Source organism: Phaethon aethereus, assembly GCF_964289735.1.
Source record: "Phaethon aethereus genome assembly, chromosome: 1".
In the NCBI taxonomy this organism is placed as follows: domain Eukaryota; kingdom Metazoa; phylum Chordata; class Aves; order Phaethontiformes; family Phaethontidae; genus Phaethon; species Phaethon aethereus.
This window is the reverse complement of record NC_138575.1, coordinates 145693026-145704552: the sequence shown is the minus strand read 5'-3', so window position 1 is coordinate 145704552 and position 11527 is coordinate 145693026.

The following is an 11527-nucleotide window of genomic DNA, read 5'->3' as shown; positions in this document are numbered from 1 at the left end:
TATGACTAGAAATTTTATCTACAGAGGGATGCTCTGCCATCTCTCTCATATCCAAACAGATTGCTTTCCCCTTCTAGCTGTATGTGATATCAGGAAGTGTCACTCTACTAGGGACAAAGCAGGTTTTCCCTTATTCCTCAGAAGCAGGCAGTTCATTACCCTTTGCACGTGCAAATCATGGTTATGACGTTCAGTATTATAATTGGTCAAAGAAGCAGCTAAGTGATCACTGTTCCCATCACTCCCCACCACTTTCCCTATAAATATTTAAACAAGTGAATACCCTAATGCCATGGCTCAACTTGTGCCAGAAGAGTCTGAAAAAGTTCTGGAAAAGAGCAAGTGAACCTTGGTTGAGACATATGAATTATAATTTGACCTCCTCCTGCACAAAATTAATCTTGCCTAGCCCTATGAGAAGTTATGTGAACATCATTTTCATTTGTATGCAAACATGGATGCTCTGTTACTATTAATTGTCAGTTGACTGCTGCCGGAAACAATGCCTATGGAAGGTTCCCCCAGATGTAGTTCTAAAGCACAAAGGAGGAAAGACTGGGGAAAATGTGGGTACAGTGTTGTGGCATTCAAATTTATTATAAAATATTTCTATTCTATATTTGTACAATTATATCATATCTTTTGACAAAGCTCTCAGAGAAAAGCCTACTGTTCTGTTCTTGATAGAGAAACAGAAAGTCAAAATTATATTTGATTAAATTGATTACGCTCAGTATGCTATGCCTGTAGGCATTGCCTAGCTAGAGAGTGAATCTGTGTAAGTAAAGTTATTCTAAGTATCTTGGCTTCATCTGAATTAGGCAGCCCAGAGGCATGGCTGGACATATGAAAGAATATAGTTACATCTATCTTGGGAAGTTATGTCTGAAAGTATTTACTTTTGCTCTTGTTCTGGAAAAAAAAAAGGGAAACTTCTAGTTTCTTCTACAGGAAAACAAGATCTCCTATAAATATTAGATCCTAAAACATCCATGGAGGAGCGGGCTCGAGCGATAAATGGCTCCCATCATGCTGAACACTGTGCTCTGCAGCTTTGGAAGAAGCCTAGTGGTTTGGTAGGAAGGTATAACTTGCCTGCTGTGTTTCCATAGGCTTTTTCTGCTGAAATTACTGAATTATTAACAACATACAAATACAGTCAGTTTGTATAATATAAACAATCTTCTACATAGATAATAAATAACTTACTAAGACAGTGACAGAATGTCAGTTAACTGGCCAGTAATCACAGGATGGATGAGATTGGAAGGGACTTCTGGAGGTCACCAGGTCCAAGCCCCCTGATCAAGCAGGGCCACCTAGAGCTGGTTGCCTAGATCCATGTCCACACAGCTTTTAAACATCTCCAAGGATGGAGACTCCACAACCTCTCTGGGCAACCTGTGCCAGTGCTCGGTCCCCCTCATAGTGAAAAAGTGTTTCCTGATGTTCAGAGGGAACCTCCTGTGCTTCAGTTTGTGCCCATTGCCTCTGGTCCTGTCACTGGGCACCACTGAAAAGAGCCTGGCTCCCTCTTCTTTACTCCCGCCCCCTCAGGTATTTATATACATTGATGAGATTATCAATGTATGATAAAATGAGATGAGATTATCAACAATGAGATTATGAATGTAATATCTAGTTTAGTAACAATACTTATTTCCAGAGTTTTCCAGACTGGCAAAAGTATAAGAGAACGGTGCTTCAAAAGGATGAGAACAATTTGATTGTAAATTTTTATTACTGTGGAAACTGAACAACTGAATGACTATTACTGATCTTATTTTACAGAGTCTGCCAAATTGTGCAGGAAATTTGGAGACATGTTTTTCAAAAGGTTATGCAAGCAGCCAGTTCCCCAAAACCTGGGAGTCAGGGAGTCAGAAGGGGCTGCCTAGCTGAAAGACAAGTATCAGACATAAGTACAGAATAAAAACAGGTGATGCCAGTACTGGGAGCTGGTTGTTCTTTTCCAAGAATAAGTGAACTTGGGCTGGTGAGGGCAGTGCCATTGGTTCCTGATGGACCCTGGCTGATACCAATGGTAAGCTCTAAGGGAAAACATGCTGGCTCCAACAGTTGAGCCCTCTCACAACAGATCTACATCTACTGGAAAAATTATGATAGTGGAGCTGGCCCAAGCTGTGACAGAATGTAGAAGTCTGACAGCTCCCTAGAAGCATGCCTATTCAAGGTGGAGCTGGATGTGGATGATACGGATAGGGGTGTTTGTTATTTTGTTGACTGCCAGGCTGCTGGCCAAAGGCAAAGAGGAGAAAGACTCCAAAAGGCTTGAAATCAAAGACAGAGAGCAGTTGTCAGCTGCTTCAAGATGCAATCAAGATTATCTCAAGCTGCACACCCAAGATAGGAAAAGTCTGAGGCAGATATGTTAGTGGAATCAGCATCACAGTTGTCAGGTCAGACACAAGCCACCACTTGGGCTGCTGTAGGGAAGGATTTGATGTTGTACTGCACTGTCTTTCCCTGTTTATTCCTTATTTTAGTGGACGGGATATTTCATTCTATAAAGAAAGCTTTTGATGCTAATATTATTTGCATATTCCAAAGTCTTCATCCTTCCCCGGTTGTGTGCTATTCAAGATAAATTCCAAGTTTGGCCATTAGAATAGATGGGGTGATTTATTGTGGTGTTGTTATTACAGGCATACAAAGCAGGGATATCTAGAGGTCAAAGCAGTGTCTACCAATGGAGTCAGTACCAATATATCCACTAGATGTGGAGTATTAGAGCATTTTTCAAAAGCAGCTTAGATAATAAGTACATTGCATGACCTCTAGTGGTATTAAGCCCAAGGCACTGTCAGTCACTCAGCAGTCTGGTACGGTGGGAGAAAAGCCAAGGTTACAGAGGCACTATCACATACGCGCTAGTTCTATCCTGCTGTACCCCGTCTTACTGCCAGCTTTACGCCAGCTCAAATTTTGTCCTACTGCCATGATAAGATCGAGACAAGTTTTTAATTCAGCAGAAATTCCAAACACTCAGCAGAGCAAATGTTTTGCAGCGATGCTTTCGTTTGTCAACTGTTCACACACGGTCATTAATCTTCTCTGCTATTGTCTTCACGTAGAGGAATAAGGCACCCAGCAGCACCAGTGCAAGAAGAAATGACCCTGAGAACTGAGAGGTAAAATCTGCAATGTCTTCTCCGCAGTGACTCAGAAACTTAACAAGGAGTAACATTTTCTTTTAATATCAGCAGAAGAATAATGTTCTGTTTCACTGCTTTTGTGGGTCCTATCAGGGACCGTTCCCTCGAAGAGGTGAAGCTGTCATAGCTGACATCCCCTTAGAGGGTCCAGAGTCCCCACACAACGAGAAGGAGTCTAGGAATGACCCACTGCCTGGGATACGGACTTTGGCAGCAGGAAGTAGTAGGACCAGGGCTGCCAGAGGGAGGCTACTGGCACAAAGGTGAGGTGGAAATGGCTACAAACGTGGCAACAGGAAACAGTGAACATGACTGTGTGGTTAGGAAACCAGGCTTCCCCACAGGACTGCTAGGAGGAGGGGACTGGCATTCTCACAGGGACTTGCTGGCGCAGTCTCTCGGCAGGACAGCCAGCAGGTTGCAGGACACCCTGACACAGACAAGTTACGTTCTTTAGAGTTACAGGGATGGTTCCTACGGTTTCCCTTCTCATCCATCATATTCTGCAGCCTCTGAGACACCCTGAGTGTGCAATGAGTCAGTCCCCAACAGCCCGTCAGTGGAAAGTATTTCAGTGCTCTGCCACAACCGAGAGATGCATAGACATCTTGACAAAGTGCAATTGCTCATTATGGAAGATATATTTTGTTTTATTTGCACTGAAGTTTGGTTTCACTCACATTCTGGGGTTTGAGGCCTTTCTCTCATGTACTTATACATTCATAGCAGCTGGCTGTATTCTTGATGTTTTCTAATTATTTCCTTGTTGGTTTCTATTATTTGCTATTTAGTCCTTTAGTGTGTAAATAGCTGTGAAATAGAGAGAGGAACTTCAAAGTAAATTATTTTAAAAGGAAATAATTTCAAATAGGTAGTATACAAAATTGACCACAGACCAATTTAACACAGAAAATTAACATTGTGTTTGCCTTGTCTTACAAAAGTATTTAAATCAGAACCTCTTTTCATATGCCTGAATAAGACTTTCAGTGGATTTGTTTCAGGGTATGATCAAGAGTTGTTTACTCAGTATTTTTACCTAAATAGATACATCACCTTCATAATTATAAGTAAGTATAATTTAGCCAGTTGTTTGAAGCTGAGTTGTTATACCAGGCACCTCTTTAATGTGTGTGAGCTGATTTGGTCTAGCTGCTTTCCAGATGTAAGCCCTTTCTGGCATGGACTGTGATTTCCTTTACGTATAGCACTTATAACTTACAGAGACTGCTAGAAATAATCAATGATAAACAGTTCCATGTAAAAAGTGTGATTTACCTAAAACAGCTTTGGAAGGTCAGCTTTAGGGAGACAAAATTTTGATGTCTAGGTCTGTGTTCACCACCATTTGTTGACTTTATAGTTAACAAAGAAAAACAGACATTTGAGATGTGTCATCCAAAAGTGCTTGTCTCAGATCAATTGCAATCCCAAAGTTTTTTTCCACTGCCTACAAAGAGGTTGCTTTGGGTGACAGAGTTACATATCTAATTAGTAGACCTATTATGCCAGAGCTAAGGAAACCCATGGACCTAGATTGTTTGGCAGCAGCAGATCCCAGTGAGTACTGCGATTTCAAAAAATAGTTTGCCTGTTCTGAAGATGTGCAGTCACTTACAGAACTGGAGGAGAGATAGATTTTTCCTTATCTGATTAAAACCAGCAACAATTACTAGACTGTTTTTCTGGGAACATAGATCCTGCTGAATAGGTCTGAAACAGAGTATAGTACGAGTCCCAAAGTGAGACATCCTTATTGGACTTTGGTTCTTCTTTCTTTTTATTTGGCTTTGTCCTGATGCCTCTCTGGCTGAAAAATTTTTACAGAGGTTACCACAGTTTGAATAACTCCTGAGCTCCTGGAAAGAGAGGGACTGAAATTCATCAAACAGCACAGAGTTGAGTGAGCAGCGACTTCATTTTCCTTAATTCAAAGACATTTCCCATTTTCACATTGCTCATCGGCCAGCTCTGCACCAGGTTCTCATGACATGGCTGTGATTCCCTTCTTTTGCCCTTTAAGTCACTATCAGTTGGCCTAAACTATATCTAGGTTACATGGAGTATACATACCCCTGGATATGATCACAGAATTCCTTTCGGATTTCACCTTACAGTATTAAAATCTGTATTTCTACTTATCTGGACTGAAAGGAAGGTCTTTCCACATGTCATATTTGTCTAATTTGTACTGCTCTCTGATGAGTGGGTCTATTTTGCAAGAGAACATATCTTTCATTTGACCCCAGTTCCTCTCTGACCATTTTAATTTATTGATTTCTGTACTGAACACTTTTGCTCCTTCAGTGCACATTATGCTATTTGAAAACCAGTCTTAGTGCAACAAGTCTTCCTCATATGCAAGCAAGCTTTAGAGTTTAAACTCTTCCAATTAATAATTACTTCAGTATTTTCTTTCCATCTGCTGTCTCTGCAGAATCCCTTGCAATTTTGTGTTATCAACAGTTTGACTAATTTATTCCTCAGAGTCTTACAGTGACGTAGCAGTATTTCCAAAAACAGTGTCTAGAATGTTTATTACACATTCTGCTGAAGGACAGAAAGGGAAGAAAAGGCAAAACAAATGGAATCCTGTGTTTGTTTACTTTAATAGTAGGGCTTTTTTACAGTTAGCACTGAATATTAAAATGTGTAGAGTATTAAAAAGTTTAGATCTGATTCACTGGCTCATTAGTGTGCTAATGAAGTTTGATAAAAATTTTGACCTGTGTGGGGATTATTCAGGGTTACAGGTCCTGTGTAATTCCCTACAGTTAATGTAGGCAGAGTCCAGCACTGCTGCAGCACTTGAATATATTTTTCCAGGATTTCACCAAGGTACCTTTGGAACTGTGCTCCACTTAGTATCCCATACATGAGGTGCTAGAGACCTGGGTAAAGGATAAAGAGACGTAACTGGAGGTAGATGCTGGCAGAGGATCTTGCCAATTTTAACGAGGATACAAAGGGAACTGTAGTGTCTCTTTAAAACAAAAAAGTCCTGTAAGCTTAGGGGAGAAAGTAAGGGCTGCGGGGCTATGATGCAGCAAGCCATTAAAACTCATCTTAATTTTAACTGCATGCCTAGCTCTTTGCTCTTGCTTAAATCCCACTGAAATCTGTAGGTTTTAGCGCGTGCATACATGCCTTGCTGAATCAGCACTGTAGCTTGTTATCTGAATTTCTGCCCTATTAAACATAAACCGCAAAAGATACACTCCATAAACTTTATTGTCATTACATTGCATTTTCATTTAACATTAAACTGAAGAGTCGTGCCTGCCTCAACTAGAGGCTCAGCTGGAACACAAGGTTTCCTGGTGAAGTGAATGCTGGGCAACACCTCACTTATGGCAGCTCACTTCGTATCACGAAAAAGGATCTAGGGTCTAGACTCTTGTGTAAGATCTATGAACCTGTAATTGCTAAATGAGAACAAGTTTTATAGCTGAAAACTTAATTGTGCTCTGTTTGAGTGAGTGTGCTCACCACTTTAGCAGCACTTAAGCAGATTGTGACCCTCTCAGCTACAGAATTTCTGCCACAGAGATGGCTTGCGGCAAAGTTCAGAATTAATTTGGGTTTTGTATCATACATTATGTTGTCCATTTTGCTAATATTAGGATATACACTTCAACTATCTAGGATAAAATACATTATGGTCTACTTTCAAAGGATGCTTTCATTCATCTGGCCAACAATATTTAATTTGTGCCTGTTTAAAATTATTGACTATTTAGATCTTCATTTAAAAACTTCTGAAATTACACGTAGTTCTGTGAAGTGCCTTTTAAGAGTGATTTGAAATAGTATGCTCCCTGTCTGTGTCTCATGTCTTGCACAGAACTCTGCTCATCTTTGTCCTGAAAACCAGCGACAGAAGAAGATTTGTAGACACGATGTAATTTCTTACAGGGGAGGTAATTTATGTTGGGAATATGTGGAAGGTAATTTCTGAACAAACAAATTAGCAAATATGAACTATTCAGTTTTGCTGTTTGTGCTTTTCCTTGTCATAGCATGTAAGTACACAGTAACCTGGGACAGAGGCACACCCATCCATCATTCCCACTTAACTAACCCCAGCATTAAAGCTGTATAGCACAGTTAACAGACTATGCTGGCGACAGCCACGAGAAACCCCTTCCTTTGCTGTCCAGCAGTATTGTGGTTCAGCAAAGTTACTGGTGACCAGGGATAAATCATATGTGCAAGGAGATGCTGGAAAACTATATGTTGCTTAAAAACAGGAAGAAGTTAATCCAAAATCACCAATAGCAACACAAAATAGTGCATTTTAGTGCACAATTAGCCACAGAATCATAGAATCATTTAGGCTGGAAAAGCCCTTTGAGGTCATCAAGTCCGACTGTTAACCTAGCACTGCCAAGTCTACCGCTAAACCACGTCCCTAAGCACCACATGTACACGTCTTTTAAATACCTCCAGGGATGGTGACTCAACCACTTCCCTGGGCAGCCTGTTCCAATGCTTGAAATATTTTTTGTTCCACCCGGTCTCAAGTTCCAGACCAACTTCTGCTGGTGTTCAGTCTGGCAAGAGTCTCCAGCAGCGGAGAATCTGCTAGGGAGACGAAAAAAGGCTCATGTCATCTCAGACATTGGATGACTGCTGTGTGAAAATACTATTCAGTATATTTGTCATCTGCTTCTGCAAAAAAAGAGTGTCTCTATGAGACTCAAATGCACAGATGGCTCATTGAAATTGTTGTTTTTCACATTCATCAGTTCCCCAACACAGTTTACCACACATCTGTACAAACATTTGTGCTGTCCCACTGCAATAGGTGATTGGGGATCTAAATAAGCAGCTGGAGGCAAGGTGTGCTTTCTGTAACAGTTCTGTCCTAAACGTGTATCAGAACATAGCCTCAGAGAGTGAACCCAGCAGTGAAGTACCCTTCCTTTCTGTTGAACACTATGTAAGGAATCGCCACTGTCAGGTGTAATTTGTCTCATCTGTAATTCAGAGTTTCCTGTGAGTATAGCTGAATCTAATCTCAACTAGGAACCCTTTTCAAAGCTTTCAAAGCTTTATGCCTGTTCTAAATAAGTTGCCAGGATCTCAGGTACAGGGTTTATAACCTTTCCTGATAAAAAACATTAAATGAGCTTTTAAAAAGTAGTAGTATTTAAGTTCTTTTGTTTTGTCTTGTTGATTTGCCTGTCTTAGAGGTGATATTTTCAAGGTCTTCTCTGTAACCAACAGCATTAAACACCTGCATTAAACAAGACACCCTTCAGATTTTGTCACAAAGATACAATTTCAAGAGCTTTAAAAGACGCACACAGAGACTACGATGAATCTCATTAAAAAGAAGATTGTGAAAGTTTGGCATTGTGCATTCTGGGAAGCTTCCAACAGCACAGAGCAGACTTGACTCTGCCCGCTGTTAGGAGAAGTGCAGATGCGCGCACGGTGAACTCTCGCTTCCTTACGCTACCTGCTGAAGCCCTGGGCAGATTTGCAGGTCCCCATGTTTACTGAGCACAGCTCCCTCCCGGCGCCCTTGGGGTGATGCGCGAGTGTCAAACCAGAGGAGGAGGAAAGGGAGTTAGGATCTTCTTACCTGCAGGTAAGCAGGCACTACAAAGCTGTGTAGGGATAAAAGCCAGCCCATACAGGGGCACAGCCCATGCACATGCTCCTGTCTGCCTGAGAGGGACTTCCCTCTTCCTGAAACGGAATCGCTGCCCTCCTGGGAGGGACAGTGGAGTCTGAAAGGCTCCTTGCGAGCTGCGTGTGCCCAGAGGGTATGGGTATGCCAGGACTCTTTCACCAAATCCTTGCTAATATAACTTTTACAATGAAAAAGTTTTATTTTTCAGTTACCTAGAAACTACTGTCTGGGGATCACACAGCTCTATATTAGGCTGTAATTAGATATATTTCACAACATCCCCACGAGGGAAATCACTAATTACAGCAGTTTGTTGAAATTAAAGTAAGTATAATAATGGTTGGTAGTGACTATGATATTATTGCAATCTTGTACTACTACACTTCAGGCTATGATTGTATCAAATCTCAGAAGCCAAGAGGGTTGGATCTGGCTGGCGTATGAATAATGAAGAACTAAAAGAGGCATTTGCAATTTCTTAAGAAGTCATGTGCTCATAAATCACAAGTCATATTAATTTGGTCTGGAATAAATATTCTGGTGTCGGGAAACACCCTGGAGCTTGAGCGGTTGTGTTGTGACAGAGAGATAAAACCTATGGCCTGTCCTGATCAGCCGTAGCTATATAAAAAATCCTGTATTTTTATGGGACTGATAATTTTGCAAGACAAGTATATTGGTCATGGCAGCATGGAAAAATCCCAACTCAGAAACTTGCGTTTGCCTTGCATCTGCTCATTAGAAATGCAAAAGTTACTTTCTTCTCTTGCATTTAAACATTTTTGTGGAGCATTACTGCCATCGGTGATGAGGTTTTTCCATTGCAGAGCTGGCTGCATCTCAGTGGGGAAGAATTCTCTTTATGTACACGGACTATGAAGTCCTCTGTTACAACAGATAATCCATTAATGTCAGGTAACAATGTTCTGGTAATGTAGTTTTAGGTTTTGCATAGATTAATTAAATTGTATTTTAGCTTTTAACAAAAAGTATGAAATGTTATTTTTATTCCTTCTGTCAAAAATTATTATAATCTTTTTAGTGGATGCACAGAAAGAGGAGCCTGGTTGCCAAAAGACTGCAGAACTTTGCTAATCTGTATAAATTACACAGTGGTCTGGGAGGACTGTTAGACTTCAAGAGAGCAAGCTAGAAGAGGTGAGGCAGTATCAGACTCTCTGTGATTGCAAACTGTCTCCAACTGGCCTAGCTGGACACATTGTGGAAAGAGCTGGTGCACAGAGGTCTCGATGACCAAGACCAGGATCCAGCCAGCCAGTGCCCAAGAAACACAGACGAGTGGTTCATAGAGTAAATCCGTGTATAAAGCTGTACTTTGTGTCGTCGGTAGTGCTGGCTGAGCTGCTGACTTGGGCTGTAGCATCAAAAGCTCAGAGCAGGTTTCACACCCGCCCAGACGTAAGGTTTCGCAGTACAGCTGACGCCAAAAAGGGTGTCAGTCTTCCCCTGCCTTGGCAACCATTCCTGGCCAATTGGTCTTGCTTCCTCCTTTCTGCTGTCCCCGGGGCCCTGAGCCAGGTGAGCCTTTCAGCCTGCTCAACTGGCAGAGCGTTTCTCTGCTGCTTTTCCAGGGCTTCTCCTCTCTTTTTCCTTTTCTGCTCCTACAGCAGGAATGCCATCCTTTAGTTCACTTAGAATGTCTCTGAAGTTTTCTAAGTGGGTATGCATCGAGTGTTGGTAGTGGGGGCTGCAGAGGTGGCTTCTGTGAGGAGAGGCCAGGGGCTGCCCTGTGCCAGACATAGCCACTTCTGGGCAGCTCCAATGGACCCACCGCAGAGCATGGCTCAGCAACACTCGTGGCACCTCTGGGGAAACATATTTGAGGAAGGGCAAAAACACTGTGTAGCAGTGTGAGAGAGAGGAGTGAGGGAAAAAGTAAGAAACAGCAGTGTGAACACCAAGGTCAGACAAGAAGGAGGAGATGGAGGTGCTACAGGTGCTGGAGCAAGGATTTACCTGCAGCCCATGGAGAGGACCACGGTGGAGCAGATATCCACACTGCAGCCCACGGAGGACGCCATGCTGGAGAAGGTGGACATGCCCTGAAAGAATTGCGGCCTGTGGAGAGCCCATGCCGGAGTAGTTCTTGAGGGAGTGCAGCCCATGGAAGGACCCACACGGGAGCGAAGTGTGAGGAGGAAGGAGCAGCACATTTTTAATTGCCAAAAAATTAAATTAATTTTCCCCAAGTTGAGCCTGTTTTGCCCATGACAGTAATTTGTAAGTGATCTCTTTGTCTTTAGCCCCACCTACGAGCTTTTCCACCTTTTCTCCCCCTGTCCTGTTGAGGAGGGGCAGTGTGCAAGCAGCTGGGTGAGCAGCCGGCAGCTGGCCAAGGTCATCCCACTGCTGGGTAAGAAAGTGTCAGCGACAATTCTGAAACCTTCCCCTTCTACCCCCAGGAACCAAATCTGTAAAATCTTGGGGGAAATGTCTTTGAATAGTTGGATAGTCTGATAAAAATTGTGACTTTTTTTCTCTGGGGGGGGAAAAAAAACCCACCCCCACACAAACAACATAGCACAACCCACACGAAAAGCCAGACTCTTTGCACAGGAAGGCACAAGGCAGTAGGACACTCCGGGTTCTCATGCTGCCACTTGCTGCCGGCGCCTTGGGACGCTTGCAAGAAGCCGAGGGAGCTGGGTCTTCTGGGGCAGCCCCCTCAGCAGTGCGAGCACGGCATCGA